This window comes from Ovis aries, chromosome 9, assembly GCF_016772045.2.
Source record: "Ovis aries strain OAR_USU_Benz2616 breed Rambouillet chromosome 9, ARS-UI_Ramb_v3.0, whole genome shotgun sequence".
Taxonomy (NCBI): Eukaryota; Metazoa; Chordata; class Mammalia; order Artiodactyla; family Bovidae; genus Ovis; species Ovis aries.
This window is the reverse complement of record NC_056062.1, coordinates 60,562,709-60,584,860: the sequence shown is the minus strand read 5'-3', so window position 1 is coordinate 60,584,860 and position 22,152 is coordinate 60,562,709. Positions and strand designations below refer to the sequence as shown.

Below are 22,152 nucleotides of genomic sequence, written 5' to 3'. Positions count from 1 at the left end.
AATCATGGTTTAGTTTCCAAAGAAGGGGAGGAGATGCGTGGATATGCGTAAGGTGAATCCAAATGTGAATATTAGGATTATTGGACTATTAGGAATGAGTCTTCTCTTTTTGATGGTGGACATTCTATGGACCAAGATGAAATCATTTTTACTTCAGGTCTCACCACTAGATAGGGCTATGTGGGAGAAAAAAAAATACCTGGGGAGATGGGTCTTCCAAATCTGGGGGCAGTTCTCTGTATTCAAGGGGCTTCCCGGAGGCTCAGACAGTTAAGAATTCACCTGCAGTGCAGGAGACTTGGGTTCGATCCCTGGGTCGGAAAGATCCTCTGGAGAATTCAAAATGGATGACCAACAATGACCTACTGTATAGCACAGGGAACTCTGCTCAATGTTATGTGGCAGCCTAGATGGAAGGGGAATTGGGGAAGAATGGATACATGTGTTTGTATGGCTGAGTCGCTTTGCTGTGCACTTGAAACTATCACAGTTAATTGGCTATACTTTAATCTTCAATATAAAATAAAGTTAAAAATAAATAAAATAGATAAAAGCAAGGTCATACTGTATAGCACAGAGAACTATATTCAATATCCTATAATATACTATAATGGAAAAGCATGAAAAAGGATATATGCATATACACACGCATATATATATATATATATTTATTTATGAATTGCTTTGCTGTACACCAGAAACTAACACAGCATTGTAAATTAACTGTACTTCAATGTAAGAAAAATAAGAAAAAGAATGTAGAAGAAGTAATAAACCTCTATGTACCCTTCAAAAAAAATTAGGGGCCGTTGGGTATATGTTGGATCAGACCTTACGCTCTCTGGAGCCTCTTCTGTGGGATAATAGTTATTATTCATGACAATGGCAACTATTACTTCTTGAGTACTTGCTATGTGCCAGAATTCCTGAGATGGTTGGATGGCATCACTGACGCGATGAACATGAGTTTGAGTAGGCTCCGGGAATTGGTGATGGACAGGGGAGCCTGGCGTGCTGCAGTCCATGGGGTCACAAAGAGTTAGACACTACTGAGCGACTGAACTGAAGTGACATAATATATGTAAATACACAACAATCTCTGTGGGTAGGTATTTTATCATCATTTTCTAAATGAAGGAATCAGAGTTCAGATAGATAAAATGACCCATGTCTCTTGGGTATTGAAAATTATAGTTGGGATTTAAACCCAAATCAGTATTATCCCAAAGCCAAAATGCTTATATACTATGGCATGCTGAAGGAACTCTAGCTGGCTACTTTAGTTTCCTCTGCAGAAGATGCCAAGGGACTAAGAATTTGGGATGTTTTTTGGTACCCAAATTCCACAAAGCATCTTGAGGAGGAAGTTGTCATGTAAGCAGTATTGGCCTGGCTTGAATCAGTCCTGGAAAAGACAAACTAAGGGACTTGATGGAGCTCTCATTCATCATGAATTCATTTGGACATCCAAGGCATGGTCTGGATTTTACCCTTTGAAATCTAAATTCACCTTAGACAGATTGTCAGGTTTCCTCTAAAAGGCATCTCATGTTTATCCAAGGCCTGGGGGAGAGTTGGTCAGGATGTCAAGTAGTTTCACTTTAGCAAGTTCTTTCTATCCTATGTCAATAGAATCAAGAAAATTGAATTCTTATTATCTTGGGTAAGAGTTCAGAGCCTCAGTTGTTAAGGCTAGGATTTAATTTAATTCAATAGACATTATTGCTATTCAGTGCTAATTCAGTGCTCTATCTACACCAGGCACTTAGGTTGGGAAATCGAAGAGGTGTAAGACATAGACCACACCCTAGAGGAAATCAAAGTCAAGTTGGGGAGATGGATGCGTATCCCATGGATAGAGGAGCCTGGTAGGCTGCAGTCCATGGGGTTGCTAAGAGTCAGACATGACTGAGCAACTTCACTTTCACTTTTCACTTTCATGCATTGGAGAAGGAAATGGCAACCCACTCCAGTGTTCTTGCCTGGAGAATCCGAGGGGCGGGGGAACCTGGTGGGCTAACGTCTATGGGGTCCCACAGAGTCAGACACGACTGAAGTGACTTAGCAGCAGCAGATTAAGTACAACAGAACATATGCACAGAAGACTATGAGGGTTCAAAAGAGGGGCCGGTGATCCTGGCCTGAGGTTGGGAATGTTAGACCAGCACTCTTCAGCTGGTTTCAGGAGCCGTGTTCAGAGTTTCAAGACCTTTAACTCGTTATTGACTGGGGTATTCTTGCAGAAATTAATGCCTATGGCTCACGATTTTTATTTTGGTTGGCCCCAAATTAATTGTTATTTCACTAACACTTTGTGGGTTATTATATTCAGTAGTTACACCTGACACACCTGTAAAGTCTTCCAATTTTTTGTGAAACATTGTCTTCAAACCACTCCGCCAGGGTCCAGCCCCTGTAGGATCCAGAGAAACCCAAAGGAGAAATGGCGTCGGCGATTGATTTAGAGAGAGAAGGAAAAAATGTTATAGATAAAAAAATAGAGGAGAAAAAGAGGCTGATATTTCTTGGTTTACATAGAAAGCCAATAAAACTCCGAGACAAGACATTTACCCTGTTCACGGAGGCCACAGGTGCCCTCCCGGTCTCCCGAGGGAGTGAAGACACAGAACGTCTTCCCGTTCAGGTCTTAGAAACCCGGGCAGATAAGTGAACGCAGGGAGCCCCCATGCTCCAAGGGATCAGCCTGAGAAAGAGAGGGAGAGAGAGAGAGAGAAAGAAAGAAAGAAGAAAAAACACAGGGTGACCAAGCTTCTACGAGGCCCAAAAGCTTTATTTTTCCAAAGGTACTTTTATACCTTGCCTTATACATAGAGGGAAATGAAAGATGCAAGGTCATACAGAGTCAGCCGAAACATTCCAGCAGTTTTGCCCTTATCGAAACCAGGATTTTTCTGCATACCTTTCCCGCAAATGATGTTGTGTACAGTATCTTCTGGCCTTGGAGGCCTGTGAACATTTTATGACCCTCTTTTGATAAAGGCTGCTCAACCAGAAAACTTATTTTCCCTCAAAGTGTTTTTTCTTTATGTTTCTAATCTATGTCAGCCTCAGAAAATGCCAAACAGAGTTAACGTTTTTCACAGAGCAAAGGTGCGGTGAGTTACAAGAAAGAACCAATTAGCTCAAAAGTCTGATATGGTTAAATTCAAGGCTACACGTGTTTTTCTTGCATTCTCACTATGTTAACTAATGCATTCCCAGGTGCACAGTGGATAAGAGATATGGGAACTTAGCAACAAGCATTGGCCCAATAATGAAATCCTACACCAGCACTAGCACTACTCTAATAACTTTTAACTCTTTCAAAGGCTCTTATGTTTTAGGCTTTCCGTGCCTCTCACAGTTGGGAGGCTGTAAATAATTGTATGCATAGCTGCAAGAGTCTGGATATACCTGCCAAGCAAGCTAGAATGCTAACAGAGGGGGTTTGATTTGAAATATTCCTCTCATGTCCAGGAGACTTATTAGCTATAGCCCTAAGTTGATTTTCTCCAGAGAAAGGTGGTCAGGGTTAGCCCCCTGTTAATGTCAGAGGAGTTGGTGAAAGTCATGAAACAGTAAAACAGACAGATTCTGGTTTTGGGGTAGATGCTCGAGAAAGCCTAGGGAGCGCCTTGAGTTCTGAAGCCTTGCTTAACAGTTCTCTTCCACATGACCTTGTCATGGGTGGGATCTCCCGTGGCGGCTCCTGGCACCACTCATCTCTAGAAGCAGAGGAGCACTCTCCAACACCATGAGTTTCATTTTCACTTTCCATATCAGAATCAATCACTAAGTTTTTTTTGTTGGTCTCATATTCACTTCATCTGAATCAGAACTATATTCTGAAGAACTGTCATCTTCGGAGACACTAGTATATGTCACTCAGACAATCAGTATCTGCATGAAATTCACTGAAAAATTCTTCCTCACTCAAAATTTTGCAATGTGTCATTTTTGAAATTTTGTGTGAATTATGATATACACAGGGTTGGAACAAAAACCTAATGGAGCAAAATGTGAATGATAACAAAAATCATAAGTTGTATGATGAACCCTTGATCAGTTTTAACCTCTAATGACTTTGCATGGTGCTGTTAATTATATCACTCTCTAAAAACGTATTGATATGTCTTTGGTCAATTATACTAGATGCTCCCAGGCATGTAGCAGTCATGCCACTTTGTTGGTGGTGGTGGTGGTCCCATATGTGAACCCAGAGTCACTGAGAGGAGAGTGGAGAATTCCACATGGCATTATGAGTTTGCCTTTGATATGGTTTGTGATTTGAATATGTCATGGGCCTTTTGAGTTTTATCAGGTGTCAGTCTTGTGAGTGCATTTAAAAAAAAAAGATTTATTTATTTTTTGACTGCTCTGGATATTCATTGCTGCACCTGGGCTTTCTCTACTTACTGCAAGTCAGGGCTGGTCTTCGTTATGGTGCAAGGACTTCTCATTGCGGTGGCTTCTGTTGTTGTGAAGCATGGTTTCTAAAGCACAGGTTTAGTAGCTATGGCATATATTTAGTTGCTTTGTGGCATGTGGGATCTTCCTGGACCAAGGATTGAACCCATGTCCCCTTCATTGACAGGCAGATTCTTAAACACTAGATCACCAGGAACTCCCTTGTGAATGCATTTTAAGTCACTTGTTGGATATTAACAGAAGTCAGGAATTCTTCTAGGAGATGATGGAGTCAGGATTCTGTTGGTGCAAAGAAGATTCTCCTGAAATATGTATTGAAATAAGACTTCAATCTGATTACATTCTACAGTCCTAGAAAACAACAGGAACCAAGCTATGTTAAAATGTAAAAATAATGATTAATATCACCTCTTATAGCAAGTTGTACTTAATCCTTCTCTAAAATTAATTTGTGTGTGTTTTTTTTTAAAGTAAGATGTTGATCAAAGGAAAGTACAGAGACAACCACTATATTTGGTTTCTATTGCTGCTGTAACATGATCACATGGTGATATCTTACAGTTCTGGAGGTCAGACATCTGAAATCACTTTCATTGGGCTTCAGTTAAGGTGTTGGCAGGACTGGTTCCATCTTAGAGGTTCTGAGGGCAACATATTTCCTTGCTTTTTCCAATTTTTGTGACCAGTTTCCTTGGCTTGTAAGTTCCTTCCTCCCTCTTGAAAGTACATCACTCTGATTTAGCTTCTGTCATCGTGCCGTCTCCTCTGACCCTGACCCTGCCTCCCTCTTACAAGGACCAGTGTGGTTATATTAAGCTGACTTGAGCACTCCAGGATAGACTTTTCCCTTCATGATCTTTAATCACATTGGCAAGCCCCCTTTGCCAAATAAGGTAACATTCACTAGTTCTGGAAATTAGGTCATTTTCAGGGACCCATTATTCAGCCTACCATAACCGCTGTTTATGTGTTTCAGGATTGACTTTTAATATTCTTCAAAAATTTATACAGTTCAGATTATTTTGTATATGTCCGTTGGTATTATGCTTTTTAAAAATATGGACCATTTTTTAAAGTTTTTACTGCCTTTGTTACACTGTTGCTTCTGTTTTTTAATTTTCTGGTTGTTTGGCTGGGAGGCATGTGGAGTCTTGGCTCCCCAACCAGGGATTGAACCTCCACCGCCTGCATTGGAAGGCAAAGTCTTAACCACTGGCCCACCAGGGAACTCCCTCAGTTTTATGCTTTTTCACTTAATCCTATATTATTCATCTTAATATAGTTTTTTGAAAGAATGGTTTTTGATAGCAACATTATCCTTCCATGGGGTTATGTCATAATTTTTTTTAGCCATTATATTATAATTTTTGTTAGGAGCTTTGATTGTAAGTAATAGAAAGCCAACTCTAGTTGGTGAAACAAAGAGAGAAAGTTGGTTCTGGCAGTCTGAAGTGTGAAGGGTTGAACAACCAGGCTCTGTGGTTTTCAGCAGGGCTTCAGGCGCCTTTGAATGCTCTTTCACTGAAGCCTGCTATTTTCCCCCATATCATGATTTCATCCACTAGAGAGGGGCTGGATGACCACAAGCCCTCTGTCTAACCTGGCCAATGCAAACCCCCTAACAGAAAGCAAACTCCCAGTCTCATTAAAGTCTGAATTTAATCTCAGGGAATTCAACTGCAGGTCCTGGTGGTAGGCGTCCTTGCTATTCAGAATGGTTCATGGACCAATAGCATCAGTATCGTCTAGGTATTTGTTAGAAATTCAGAACTCAGACCCCACTCAGGACATAATGAGCATCCTATGTTTCTAGAAAGGCTGGTTATAGATTATGAGTGGGACCAGCCTTGTAATCTGCCTTTTAACAATAGTCCAGGTGGTTTGCATGCCCATGGATATTTGAGAAGCACTGTTATCATAACTTATTTCTATGCCTCTGTTTTGGTGGATGTTGATAAAGCCTGTGTGGACTGACTGGCAATCAAGTTTTGTAGCTGTGAGGGTGGACCAGTGAGACAATGAAAACAAGCAGCCCCACAGGCATGACTCATACCAACTGGTCATTACTGCTGCTTAGCAGTTTCTGACATCACAGGGAACTAAACTAGAACAGCCAAGATCTGCAGCTGTGGCATCCAAATTTTGTCTAAAGCACCCTGGAAAATATGGCCTTGTCAAGTAAATCTTGGGTCCCTCTGGTTTGGGCTCTGTCCCTGCCTGGCTTACCCCAGAGCATCAGCTAGTCATCCTCCTGTATGTTTGTTACTAAAGTAAAAACAATGGGTAGTCAAGGGTGATGTAGTATCATTTTATGGATTACCCATGAGCTTTTTCCTATTCTACACACACCACCTATGGACACCTGCATCTGGGACTACTGGGATTCTTCTCCTGTTAAGAAGTGTGTTTACAAACTCTTGCTAGCTAGGAAATGTCCAGCTTTGAATAAGACCTAAAAAGAAAGCTACGGGAATTTGCAGAACGATTTAAAAATGATCCCAAAATATAGTAAATAGTTGGTAACGTGGGACTTCCTTGGTACTCCAGGATTAAAACCCCGTGCTCCCGATGCAGTGATCCAGGAGGTACAGGTTTGATCCCTGGTTGGGGAACTAAGATCCCGCATGTTTCATGGCACAGTCACAAAGAAAAGAGTTGATAACACATATATGGGTTAGTACAGGGGCAATGTGGACTTTGTCATCTGGTATAGCTGTATTGCGGAGAAGGCGATGGCGCCCCACTCCAGTACTCTTGACTGGAAAATCCCTTGGACGGAGGAGCCTGGTAGGCTGCAGTCCATGGGGTCTCGAAGAGTCGGACACTGAGGGACTTCACTTTCACTTTCTTGCACTGGAGAAGGAAATGGCAACCTACTCCAGTGTTCTTGCCTGGAAAATCCCAGGGACGGGGGAGCCTGTTGGGCTGCCGTCTATGGGGTTGCACAGAGTCGGACATGACTGAAGCGACTTAGCAGTAGCAGCAGCAGCAGCATAGCTGTACTGTCACAGAGTCAAGATACAGAACCTTCTGTGCCTGGGTCCAAAGCCTAGAGAGGGTATTAGGATCTATCAGATAAGGTAACAGGGCTTTCCAGGTGGCACTAGTGGTAAAGAACTTGCTTGCCAATACACGTAGACATAAGAGACACAGGTTTGATCCCTGGGTTTGGAAGATTCCCTGGAGAAGGGCATGGCAACCCACTCCAGTAATGTGGCCTGGAGAATTTCAAGGACAGAGGAGCCTGGCAGGCTATAGTCCATAGGGTCGCAAAGAGTTGAACACGACTGAGGCGACTTAGCACTGGAGCTCTGGAGATAAGGTAACAGAAAACTCACAGTCCAACCAGATTAAGTAATAGGGGCATTGAGCCTCTAACCTTAACAGCTGTTCAGAGGGAGGGTGCTTTAGCCACTGGATGTCTGGGCTTTGTCTGTTTTTGCATTCGGCCTTCCTTTGTGTTGGCTTTGTATTCAGAGTAATGCAGATCTAGGTTCAATTCCTGGGTTGGGAAGATCTGCTGGAGAAGGGATAGGCTACCCACCCCAGTATTCTTGGGCTTCCCTGGTGGCTCTGGTAAAGAATCTGCCTGCAATGCAAGAGACCTGGGTTCTATCCCTGGGTTGGAAAGATCCCCCTGGAGAAGGGAATGGCTATCCACTCCAGTATTCAGGCCTGGAAAATTCCCTGGACTGTATAGTCCATGCGGTCCCAAAGAGTTGGACACGACTGAGCAACTTTCAGAGTAACAACAAGATGGCCACTTGTTCCAGACATCAGTTCTTACATTCCACTGGTCCTGATTTCATCACGTGTCACGTCTACACCAGTAGAAAAGAAAACAGGTCCTCATGATTGACTTAGACAAATAAAGACATACTGAATGGACTTGAAGATGGGACCAGCCTTTCTAGCAACATAGGCTGCTCAGAGAAGGATCAATGAAACAAAAGTTGGATTCTGTTAGGAAAGAGGAAATGGCAGGTGCCTGGTGTATGTAGGGGAGGCAACCAATGGTGTCCGTTATGAGGCATCAGGGCAGCATTTATAGCTACAGAATTTGGGCAGTGACCGAGTTCTCTGGCTTTAGAGAAGGATTTAAAAAGAAGGAACAATCCTGCTGACAATATTCCTCATATGAACGAAGAGATTTTCTGATGGTTTTATTTATTTATTTTTTTTGTGTGTGTAATAAAGTTTTATTAAAGTATAAAGGAGATAGAGAAAGCTTCTGACATAGGCATCAGAAGGGGGTTGAAAGAGTACCCGCTTGTTAGTGTTAGCATTGAAGTTATATACTCTCCAGTAAATCCAAAGAATGTCTGGATGTTGTAAAGACCTCACCAGACCTACTCCCATAATTTACATTTTAAGATAACAGAATTAGCCAGAAAGTTTAATCCAGAGACTGTCCTCAGCCAGAATACATTGTTGTTATATAATCCTTGTAAAGAGCAGGTCTACTCCCATAATTTACAGAATTAGCCAGAAGGTTTAATCCAGAGACTGTCCTCAGGCAGGATACATTGTTGTTATATAATCCTAAGGAATGTAGAGAAGAAAAAACTTTGTCCTTTCTTCCTCCTTGAGAATTCCAGACCCCTCTCTCCTTGGGGACCCCTAGACTTCTTATCAACCTGCCTAGGAAATGACTGTCTCATTCCCCCCTTTTCTTTTAGGAGAATTATGTTGCCTAGGGAAAGGGGCGTCATTCTCGTTCCATAACTGCTTCCGAGCTGAGAAGGGGCATTGTCCCTAAATTGGCGAGGCAACATATTCACCTAATCCTATTGAGGATATCTGATCCAGGGGCCCCAAATAGTAGTTGGAGGAAGGTGCAGCAGTAGCAGGAGTTTGAGCAACCTTTTGTAACTTAAAAGCTTTCATGCAGCTAGAAACAAATTTAGTTACACAGTTACAGATGTAAGGCAACATAGTCATTAAAACAAGTTAAAATCAAAATTAAAAGACACATTAAGTCCATAGTTAAAGTGCAACGTATTGCACCAGTCCATTTTAGGGTTGGTAGATGTCATCAGATGAAGAAGAGGCATCGCATGTGATTGCTGTTGAAGGTATTCACAGACTTGGAGAAAGTCCTTTCCTTGAAGTGGAGATGTCCACCACCGGAAGCCTTCCATTGATGAAGAGAATCTTTATAACCTCCTTAGCCTGTTCACTACGACAGAGAAAAGCCTCAATCCATCCAATAAATGTATCTACCCAAACTTGTAAGCAAGAATATCCATTAGCTTTTGGCATATGAGTAAAATCAGTTTCCCAGTCCTCTCCAGGATACTTCCCACTTCGTTGTAATCCAGATGGGGAGAGATTTTGCTTCCAAAACCTGTTCAGCAGTCGCCACGGCATAACCTGCTTTACGCTTTCCATCCTGAACAAAAGAACTGCCATCTGTAAATATTTCCATGTCAGGATTGTCTAATGGGGTATCCATTAGATCTTCCCAAGCTTGTCCTGAAGGATCCCGGATGAGCCCCCAAGATGAAAGGTGGTTGTTGAATCACGACGCCGGGATTCTTGGCCCCCAGAGAAGAATTCAATCCGGGGCCAGAGATGAGGCTTGATCACTCAGAGCTTTTGTGTAATTAAGCTTTATTAAACTATAAAGGAGATAGACAAAGCTTCTGACATAGGCATCAGAAGGGGGTAGAAAGAGTACCCCGGTTTTATTTTTGAAAATGACCACATCTTATTATCAGAGATAGAAACTACATCAGAAATACAACAAGGTGGTTTAGTGAGTGGATCCTGCCCTATTTTCCCTCTAATTCTCCCAACAGGAGATGAAGCATGGGGATGTTTGAGATCACAGGCAGGGTGGGACTGGAGGTGGGGCAAGAGGAGGAAGTAGGGGGCAACATGAGGGATCCTTGTGTGGAAGAAAATGGTATCTTTACTGTTTTAGTATCTATCACCTAGTTATGATATTTTCCATAGTTTTGTAAGATGTTACCACTGGAAAAAACTAGATAAAGAGTACCAAGAATATTATTTCTTACAATTGCATATCAATCTACAGGGATCTGAAAATCAGAAGTTTAAAAGATTGTATTAAAGTAGTAGTTATCTTGAGTTTTTTGAGTTTTTTCACGTCCCCTTGAATTTTTCTCCCTTGGCAAGTGCCTCTCTTGCCTCTCCCACACCAAAGGCACAGAAACTAAATGCCACTTTCTAGTAAATAATCTTCAGCAAACAAATGATTGTCCCCTAAGCCTAAGTTTCCTTATCTGCAAAATGGGAGTAACTGTAATTGTTACCTCCTAGGGTTTTTGTCAACATTAAGCAAGATAATGCATATAAATAACTAGTCCAGGGCCTAGTATATAGAAAATTCTATTTGTTTTATTAAAATTTTTTATTGTGGTATAATTACAATGTTGTATTTGTTTCTACTGTACAACAAAATGAATCAGCTACATGTATGCCCATATCCCCTCTTTTTTGGATTTCCTTTCCATTTAGGTCACCACACAGCGTAGAATTCCCTGAGCTATACAGTAGGTGTAAATTCTATTTAAATGTTAGCTATACAACCTATTGTAACACGGTAACCAGCACATCCATGTAAAAAAATGTGCATACATGGCAGCAGGGAGTAGATTAGACGGAAGATTCATTTTATTTAATACCTCAGTGTCCAAGTGCCATGAGCACTAAAAATGTAACCCTCCTCCTCAGGGCATGAGGCCTGTATGGGCAGTTCCCCCAGGGTCCCCTGTTTGGTTTAATATGCTATGGTGACAGTCTTGAAATTCTTATTAATTTTTTTTAACAAGGAACCCATTTTTTTGCACTGTCCCCAAAATGTATGTAGCCAGACCTATCCCTCCTTAATCAAAGCCCATGTCCCCTTGGAGAAGGTAAGATGGACTAGTCTCTGCCTCCTCCCTTGCTTTTTCCTAGTAGCCCTGGGAAGTAGGTTCAGCTCAAGCAGAGGGAGTTCTCCTCCAGACTTGGTCTCCTGCGGCCCCATATCTCCTCATTCAAAGATACTTTCCCACCCCACCCCCACAAGTAACGCTGACCCATAAGTGGAAACCTCCTTGGTTTCATGAGTATAGGTGGGGTCGTCTTTAGAGGGTTTTCCTCCAAATTTGTGGGTTTAGGTACTTGTGCTTGATCAGTTTTTTATTAGGCGGAAGAGTTTTTTGGACAAGACCAGGGCTCTACTTTGCCACAGTTTAAAAAAAGAGAGAATCTGTGGGTCTTGAAGAAACAGAGGAGGTTTGGGAAGAAAAACCCATAAAATCATTAAGTGATCACTTTAGTGGTATTTCCAAGTTGTCAAAACCACTCTGAAGTGTCACTTGCTAAGGAGAAGCATTCTTGGGGTTTTACAGACCCTGGACTGGGAAGGAATTTCTCAGTGAGAGTGCTGAGGTTGTAGTCAGTAAGATGATCCAGTGGAGAAATATTGCCCTTGGACTTGAAGAGTTTGAGTCCTGTTTGTCCAGGTGCAGCACTTGTGTGCAAATGTGTGCACTCAGCCGCTCTGCCACTAGGGTCTGCCAAGACAGGCAGGTGTGCCCTGGGCTGGTGGGCTTAGCCTGGGGGTCGTGGGTGGGTTGCACCTCGCACCTCGCAGGAAGGTGGGGGGAGCTTGGGAGGGGGGCCTGTGGTTCCTCGTGGAGAAAAGATGTGCCTGGAATAACAAAGGAAAGAAATCAAAACAAAACAAACCCGCAGCATAGGAGTTCCAACCAAGCTTAGAAGTGATGAAAGTGAAAAGAAAATTTTAGCTGGAGTTCAAACTGTGGCTAGGGTTATGACAGTTAATAAATCAGTGCGTCTGGAAAATGTTCAGTCTCAACAATAAAATTAGGAAGCAGTACTTTCATTCGACTAGTGTTATTAAAAAATAGTAATTATTAAAACATTTATATCATCTTTCTGCAGGCATCTTTGATTTATTCATCATGAGGCTTGCCCTCTCCAAGAAATTAAGGTGTATTGTGTGTATTGATAAAAATGGATTCTGCCACTTACTAACCATGTGGCTTTGGGTGGATTACTTAAGATCTCTAAACCTCTGTAAATTGAATTTCACAATAACTGTAATTTTTTACTATTTTAAAACCTTTTTATTTTGTATTGGGGGGTTGCAGAGAGTCGGACATGACTGAAGCAACTAACACACTTTCACTTGGCTGATTAACAATGTTGTGACAGGTACAAGTGAACAGCAAAGGGACTTAGCCACACATATACATGTATCCATTCTCCCCAAACTCCCTTCCCATCCAGGCTGCCACATAACACTGTGCAGAGTTCCGTTTGTTGTATAGTAAGTCCATGATAATTGTCCCTTCAAGTCGTGGTTTTCAAATATTTTGGCAGCAGCCTGGAGTAAAGAACAATCTTTATCACAGTGTAACATGTGACATACACCCATATGTGCATAAGCAAAACAAAGCTTCCATACATTTATCTTTTTTTTAATTGTTTTTTTTTTTCATTGCATTTTATTTAAGAAATACTAGTTGAGACCTACTAAACTGATTTCTTACCTTACTGTTTCAAAAATGTTATTATGGGTTCGTCTGCCCATGAAATGATGTAATCTCACTATACAGAGAATGCAGTGATTACATTTTGGTGTGTACATTTCCATTCCTGTCATTATGTGTGTGTACATATCTGTGTTTGTATAGTATATGTGTATATAAGAATATTATACTCACAGGTTTGTTACCAAGTTTTACATTTAATAATATACCATCAACATACCCTTGTTTTTCTAATTTTTAAAATTTCCTTTATCCTTAAATACTCCCTCAAGTTTGTCTTTGCCTGTCCAGCAATCTGTTACCAGGAATTGTTCACATTCTTTGGTGCAGCATCCATACCTTTCAGGGCCATTTATGCCCTCCTCGGATTATAGAAATCATACCATGGGCTGGGCACTGTAGGTGCTTCATGTACACAGTAGGTGCCCAATGAAGTAACAGGAATTGAACAACTCACTTGTCCCCACAGTGAGCTCAGATGTTAAGGCAGGATGTTTTAAGACCTCTTTCAGGAAATGAGGTCCTAGCTTAGGGCATCTTTTATCCAACAATCTGTAACTCTGGAGTTTGGGTGACATAGCTGAATTTATTTGGTCCACTGACATCCTATATATTATAGAACCCAAGCTCTGCTATACCAGTAGTTTATTCTGTAACCTGAAACTCTGAGTCTTCATTTACTCGTCTGCAGTGATGACAATCCTAACACCCACCTCACAGGGAGATGATGTAACAAATGAACGCTCTTAACATCTTGAACATTCTCAAGAGCTGTTGTAAAATGAATTTTTTCTATAAACCCTCACCTGAATGGGATTTTTGTCCTTTGTAGACCATACTTCAAATCACAGTGTTTTCAAGTTCCTTTTGATGAATAAGTACACCTGGGTAGACATCCTAAAGGAGCTGTATTTTTTTTCAAGTTAAAATTTAGATTTCACTTATAAACATTTTTATTTATATTCATGACATAGGCAACTAATGTACCTTTTGGTCTCTTGGAGTCTGGTTTGTTTTATGACAGCATCTTCCAACAGGACTTGATTTGTTTCTGGTGAGAACTCCCCCTAAACACTAGTAGATATACTAGAGAAACCACTAGGCCTCTAGACATACTAGTGAACATAATTTTAGGTTATGCCGACAGGAAAGGGGATCCTGGAGGCCTGTGTGGTTTATTCATCTACTGGCCTGTGCATTGATTTGTTCAATAAACATTAAGTACTCACTTATTTTTGCCAGACACTGATGCTGCCAGAGGTGCTGGAATAGAGGCAGTAAGGATGGTCTTTGACCCTAGGAGCTCACATTTCTGTGGAGGAGGCTGACTCGTCAACTGACAACTCTACTATAATATGACAGGACTGTAATAACACAGTAACTACTTGTTGAGCTCTTCCAACATGCTGGAGACAATTCTGGAGCTGAGTCTATATTGTGTACACACGGCACTTGCCATCGAGAGTTCATACGCTAGTGTTAGGGGAAGAATTATGTTTTGACAGTTACAGGCATAGAGGTGATGGCAGCTAACTTTCCTTGGGGAAATCATGGAAGACTTCCTAGAGCAGGTGATGTTTAAGCTAAGCCTTAATGATTGAGTTGGGCTTCCTGGGTGGTTTGGTGGTAAAGAATCCACCTGCAATGTAGTAGACTCAGGTTTGATCCATGAGTCAGGAAGATCCTCTGGAAAGGCAATGGCAACCCACTCCAGTATTCTTGCCTGGGAAATCCCATGGACAGAGGAGACTGGCAGGCTACAGTCCATGGGGTCGCAAAGAGTCACATATGACTGAGTGACTAAGCAGCAATGATTGAGGAGGGTCTTTGCAAATGAAGGCTATGGAGGCAGAAACTATGGGGGAGGGTGGATGGGAGAGAGACGGCTTTCCAATCAGAGGAAACAGCATCTGCCTAATGCATGTGTGGTTATATCTGAGGGGAGTGGGAAGAGATGAAAATATCAAATCAGAAAGGGATTTATGTACCTTAAAAAGTAGTTTAGACTTCATTCTCTATAAGAAGAGGCTCAACATTGTGAGACTTATCTGTTAGAATGATTTTTCAGTAGCAATGACAAAAATGGATTTCTTTGGGACTGAAGTGGGCAAGAATGTTGTCAGAAAGAAAGGTTAGGTTAGGAGTCTGATCCAGTTATGCAAAAGGAAATTGATAAGTGCTTGAACTAAAAACAGTGGGGTTGAGAACAGAGAATAAGGGATGGGTTCAAGAGAAATCTTGGCTACAAAATCTGTAGACCTTAGGATGTTTGCTGGAGACTTCGTTCAGGAGTATTAGAAGGGGTGCATTTAGTGAACCCTAGGTATCTGGTTTCAGTGACTTAAGTTGTGGATACTTGATGGTATCATAAAGAGACCATAGGAAATTACTCTGTCTGTGCTTTTGCTAATTTTCAGGTTGTTGTTTGAAGAAGTCATCACTGTCCGTGGTGCAGGCAGACAGCTGGCTGACTTGTGCAAGTTCTTTTAGGCTCAGAGGATAATTTTGACATGTAAGACCTGGGTTCGATCCCGGGGTTGGGAATATCCACTGGAGAAGGGAATGGTTCCCCACTCCGGTATTCTTGCCAGGAGAATCCCATGGACAAAGGAGCCTGGTGGGCTACAGTCCGTGGGTTGCAAAGAGTCAGACACAACTTTCACTTTTTTTTTCAAGTATATATACCTGTATGTATATAAATGACCTGACCTAATACTGATCCCTCTTGTTTAAGTGACCACTGCATGTGTTTATAGATACCACTTTATTTTTTTCTCATTTTAAAAATATTTGTTGTGGTTTTCTAATTTCAAAAGTAATAGATGTTCATTATTAACAAAAAAACCCAGGAAATTTCAGAGAAGCATAACAAAGAATCAACACAGACAGCACCACACAGAGATAACCACATTAAGATTTCTAGGTTTTTTCCATGAAAATACAGACAATGTACAAAGTTACAGGTAAGTAAACACTTAAATGTTGCTTCTTAAAATTGAAATTGCATTACTTCATGGGGTTTCCTACCGTTTAATAATCTAATTTTACACTTGATATTCTATGTACTCACTTTATTCCCAAATTTAACTTAAAAAGAGATCTAACCCAGACACCTGGTCTTTAAACTCCTCTACACTGAGCTAAAGCCCCTGCCCAGTTAGTGCCAGCCACTACTTTTGAAATCCTTTCCTGTGAGATATCACTTTATTTGTTTACTTTTTAAAAATAACTTTCATGTATTTGTTTCTTTTTGGCTCTGCTGGGTCTTCCTTGCTGCTGGGGCTTTTCTCCAGTGGTGATGTACAGGCTTCTTATTGCAGTGGCGTCTTATTTCAGAGCATGGGCTCTAGGACATGCAGGCTTCAGTAGTCGTGGCACACGGGGTTAGTAGCTCCGCAGCATGTGGGATCTTCCTCAATCAGGGATTGAACCTGTGTCTCCTGCATTGCCAGGCAGATTCTTTACCACCAGAGAAGCCGATATCACTTTATTTTTAATGACATGTTACTGGAGCAGTACGGTGTGAAGTTATGTTCCTAGGATCTGGAACCAGACCACCTGGGCACAAACCCTGTCTCCATGCCTCACTTGCAGGCTGATGTGGGGCAAGAAATAGAACTACTTCGTCCCCGAGTCTCCCTGCCTGTGTTGAATGATTATCACAACTATAGTTGCTTCATAGGGGAATTGTGAGGATTGAATAAGTTAACCTCTGTAATTCACTTAGAACATGGCCTGCCTGGTACATAGTAAGTACTCTATGACTTGCCTCTTATTATCGTACCAAGAACGGCTCCACGAAGCAGCTCCTCTAGGAGTCCCCAGTGTTGCTTGAACGCTGTGTGTGCCTGTTGCTGACATGCAGAACCCATGCTCTGTGCCACAGCTGTGCGTGTATTCCTTCCTTCAGTTGCACAGCAGAGTCACGAGGCCCTGGGTTCAGACAGTGTCATGATCCAGTGTTAAGTATAAAGACACAGAGGCGAGAGATGGTGAGCAGCCTGCCCCATATCCCACAGCTAGTGAGTAGGGGAACCAGGACTACCTAGCTCGAATGCCCATGGATATAATCCAGGCTGTTGCTCGGGCAGCCAGTGACCAGAGCAGCCAGTCATTTCTAGTAGGACACTGGTTGGAAGGGTCTCATTATTCCAACAGCAAGAGCTGCCTTGGATTTCTGAGAGCCTTCGTCCAGTGCCCCACAGGAGGATGCGCTGGGACCTAGCCTGTGTCCTTCCCTCAGTGTGCAGGAGAATGATCCCACTTCTCCCTTTATCTCTTCTCCCAGATGTCCTGTCCATCACGTTGTCTCCCCTCCTCATCCTCCTCTTTCAGGGATTTAGACCTGCTTGTAGAAGCCTCGACACAAAAGATCCAATTTGGCAGGTTTCAAGACATTATAAGACTATGATCTAGAAAAGGTTTCAAATGGCAATTGCCTCAACCACGTTTAGCTGAACCGTATAAGCCTCTTAGAGGGGAATATACTTTGAATACACATCGCCTGTGTGTGTTCAGCTTATCCATTTCCACATCATTGCCTTCATGTCCTGCTGGAACTTGGTAAATATCAGGTCTCATTTTTCGTTGTGCCTTTCAGTTAAGTTCTTTCTGCACATGCTGCTGAATGTTAAGATGGATGTTGCCATCTTTCACAAAGCTTTCTCTGATGCACAAAGATCACAGGCTGTTTGATACAAGTGTGAAATATTACTAATCACACTGTCTTTTTCAGTTGCAAGCTGGGACTCTTGAAGGAACTTAGGAGTAAGTTATTGATATAGCTTATTTCCAGGGCACTGAAGTCAGAAATTTGTGCCATCCCAGATCATTGTTTATAATCTCAGAGCAGACTTGGGACCTATTCCAGCCCAAAAGTCTGCTATGGACACCTTTCCTAAGTTTGTGGAAGTTGAGTTCTCTAAGCTTTGCATCAAAACACATGTTTTTCTCATGAAGACATACCCAACCTTTAGCAGTCTCTCAGGTCATTTTCTCCAGATAAAGAAACCTGGTATCCACCACCCAAGTCTCATGTGTGCTGTCTTACTCCTGGATATTTAAAAATCTACACAGCAAGAGAGAGAGAGAAAGAGAGAGAGAACAGATAAACTGGGTCAATCTAGCAGCAATCCATGGCTTTTCTCAAAGGATTCACTCCAGAGATTCTTTACATTAAAAGCTTTTCTTGAAGCTTTGAGGTGATCTAGAAAACCCAATTTACACAAAACTTTTCAAGAACTTATATTTTCAGTGTGTGCTAAGTTGCTGCAATTGTGTTCAACTCAGTTGGACACAGTGGGACACAATTGAGCGACCCTATGGACTGTAGCCGGCCAGGCTCCTCTGTGCATGGGATTTTCCAGGCAAGAATACTGGAGTGGGTAGCTGTGCCTTCCTCCAGGGGATCTTCCTGACCCAGGGATCGAACCCATGTCTCTTACATCTCTGCATTGGCAGGCAGGTTCTTGGTCACTAGTGCCACTTGGGAAACATATTTTGAGTAAAATGCTATTATTTATGTTCAAAATCATTGGTTAGCATAGTTTAAATGTAGATCTAAAAAAAAAAGATCGCTTACATCCATATTTAAAAATATGATCTTTTGGTACTCCATATTACAAGCAGACAAGTCCGCAAAATTTTTAGTTTGGGAGGAAGTGAATTCTCATGGACTCATGTATAGTTCCTGTATTTCATTTTTGAACACATTGACATATTCATGGTGTCATCTTATGAATTTGAAGGTGACTTGAGGCTTCATACAGGTACAAGCTCACAGAATCAAGAGAGAGAAATGTGTGGTTTTCCTTGTTTTCTTTTAAAGCTACCATTCTGCTGGGTGCTTGTTAAAGACTGAAGGATTTGCAGAGTGCTTCATATACATCTCATTTCATCCTTGCCTGAGACTGATGAGGCTAGAATTAATTGTCTTCATCTTTCCCATGAGGAAACTGAGGCTTTTCTAGGTGAAATAATTTGTCCAAGGTCATATAGTTAACTTTATAGTTCTTGATTTAAATACAGTCTTGTGCTGTGTAAAAGGTCATACTATGAGCCAGTGCACTTGCCACTTGACTTCAACTCTATCTCCAGGCTGACTCATTATGTTGTCAGGCAAAGATTCAGTGGATACCTATGTGTTGCTATTCCCCAGCAGGTATAATGAGGGCAGTGGTATCTGTCATGATTGTGGTGAAGGACAGGAGACATGCTGGATGAGAAGATACTTTCAGAGTACCTTGATATTATGTAAAGAGTGGCGATGTGAGCTGGTGTCTCCCTCTGAAAGAGTGGAGGGTTTATACCACCTTGTATTATGCTTTTGTGTATGTCCACATACATTATTTCTTGAGAGATCAGGGATGTATCTCATTATTTTAATATTCATAGCATCTAGCAGGTTAATGAGTGCTAAATAAACATTTATTGAATGAATAATATGGTTAGTAGTTAACCTTTTTTGAGCCCTTACTGGGAACTCAGGCTGTGTTCTAAATATTATGAGAACTCATGGTGAGCTCATTTAGGGGCTTCCCTGGTGGCTCAGATGATAAAGAATCTGTCTGCAATGCAGGAGACCCAGGTTTAATCCCTGGACTGAGAAGATTCCCTGGAGAAGGAAATGGCAACCCACTCCAGTATTCTTGCCTGGAGAAACGTCATGGACTGAGGAATGTGGTGGGCTATGGTCCATGGGGTCTCAAAGAGCTGGACACGACTGAGTGTCTAACACACACACACACACACACACACACACACTCACACTCACACAGTCCTTTTAACAGCTCTTTGTGGTAGGTTCTAACATCCTTCCCATTTCACAGATGAGGAAACTAAGGTACCAAGAGGTTGAATGACTTCACCAAGAACGCAGCTAGAAGATGGAAGAAGGAGAATGAAAGCTTATGTCCGTTGGCTCCAGAATCTTCTCCCCTAACTGTTGTGCCCTCAAGCATCTCTATAAAATCCTGCCTCGCTGTTTCTGCCACTTCCATTGCAATGAGTAGGCCTCTCCCCATTTTATTTTTACCACGGCGTTTCTCAATGCTGCTGTGCTTTATACTTGTTTAATTGTTAGTTTCTTCTCCTTTTTGGTTTATCCTCCTACATTAGAAACATAAACTCCAAGAGGGCAGAGGTTTCTATCTTCTTTATTTACTGCTGTGTCCCTGACACTGTTATTCCTGACACATTTGTGAATTACTAGTAAATATGGAACAGTGCCTGGCACACGGTAGGCAGTGAATAGCTCTGCACTGAATGAAAATGATTGAATCATGGGCATGTCTATAAGTTCTTTGGAACTGGCTACTATTCGGGATCCACCCTGCTGTAATTCTGCTTGCGGTGGTGCTTTTGAATACAGTATAGTGGAATGGTAGGGATATAAAACAGATTTCTCTAGGCTAAAGAATGCATAAGAAGTCAAGAAGTAACCCTTTGCTCCATCAGAGCTTTGGCCCCTGTGTCTTGCTTTCTTTTTCTCTCTTTCTCTCTGTCTGTCTCTTTCAGGCTATTTCTTTGGAGTGCAGAAGTCTTCTGTGTTCACTTTCCTGCCTGGGCTTCTAAGACCCTCTCGAGAATGCGCTCTGTGCCTTCACCCCATCAAGAGGGCGCCTGAGGCCTTTGTGAACAGAGCAAGCCCTGTGCAGAGGCTTTATTGGCTTTCTGCGTAAACCAAGGAACATCAGCCTCTTTCTCTCTCCTTTACTTTCTTATCAGTCGACTCTGGACCACCAGGTTCCGGTCCATTAAAGGACCTCAACAAGTGGTGCCCAACATGAGGCTTGGTACACATAGGCAGATTCGGACGGAGTGACCCCAGGGCCTATTGAGGCCGATTCAACCCAAGGGTGCCCCCAGCATTCAAAATGGAGATGAAACAACAAGAACCCCAGGAAGAAGAAATTCCAATATGGGCTGTGTCCACTCTAAAGATCTCCAGAAAGCATCGCCCCTTGGCGGCATCACCTCTATGATCTCCCCATTTGGGGACAAATAAAAACCCTTACTAATTGAGCTAAAAATTTGCTCTCTCAACAGGGATTGCCTCGGAGTCCGGAATACATTCTCCTGGCAATGCTCTGTCTTTTGGCCTGTACCTCCCCCGGCTTGAGCTTGACTAATATCCAACCCCTCTATTACAGGTGGTCGAATGGACAGAGAGAGGACCAATCATTTCAACTAATGACTCTATACATATGCCCCCTCCCTAGAACGTGAAGGAGCCTTCACACCCTGAGGAGGAAGAAAAACTAATTAACATTTCTTTAGGCTATGAAGTCCGTCCTTTGTGCCTGGGCCCAGAGTAATTATGCATAAACGTCAACCGACAAACCTGGGCTTTCATCCTGCCTCCAAAAGAAGGCTTTTGGACATTGCTTGGATTATTTACTACCCTTTCTTTGTCTGTAAACCATGTTTATACTACTGAGACTTTAGGGGAAGAGTTAGGGAAAGAGGAAAAAATAAAAACATTATACAAAGGGTTTACTTATAAAAACTTTACTTATATTCCTGTTCACTGGGACAAATGTCAAGCCAAATAAAAAAAAAATCAATGTTTCTGGCTAATCATACAATTGTTGATTGGGGACCCCATAGTATGTGGTTATCTGACTGCTCAGATGATATTAACAATACTGTGTGTGATATGGAAGGTCACTGACACTATGATGGAACATTACTATGACAAAGGACTTCTTGGGTGGCTTGACAGTGGATTAGCCCCACCTCGTCCTAGGATCGTCCTCGATAAACAGTGGGCCTGAACAATGGGACCTTTGGAAACTTGCTACGAGCACCAGAACACTGAAGAACTTAAAACTTGGACCGGACATTTCAAAGGGACTAGTCGTGGTCATAGTAACTATTTCTTTTGCTATAATCAGTCATATTTTATACAGGCCTGTGTCCCACTTCCTTTTGTTATAGCCATATCAAATTTACAATTTATAAGACTTTTACATTCTGGAACTTGTATTAATTGCAAACTATATACTTGTCTTAACTCAAAAAAAAAAAGTCAAGAAGTAACTCAGCTGAGGGGAGGAAAGATACAGAATGGTAGCTGGAAGGGGTATCAGTGGTAGAAGAAGGTATCTGTGGGTGGAAAGATTTACAAATTAAGAGGAAGGAAGATGTGAGTGGAGGTGATTGATGACTCAGCAAAAGGAGACAGGAACTTGTTCAG

At 41.9% G+C, this 22,152-nt stretch overlaps 1 long non-coding RNA gene across 1 annotated transcript in view; it reads left to right on the top strand.

Annotated features, from left to right (window-relative positions):
• Nucleotides 1–21,732, top strand: part of LOC132657187 (uncharacterized) — a 64,802-nt gene extending 43,070 nt beyond the window's left edge. Inside the window, exon 3 of the long non-coding RNA XR_009594981.1 lies at nucleotides 21,107–21,732. This is a non-coding gene — a long non-coding RNA (uncharacterized LOC132657187). The remainder of the gene's footprint in view (nucleotides 1–21,106) is intronic.
• Nucleotides 21,733–22,152: the final 420 nt, after the last annotated feature.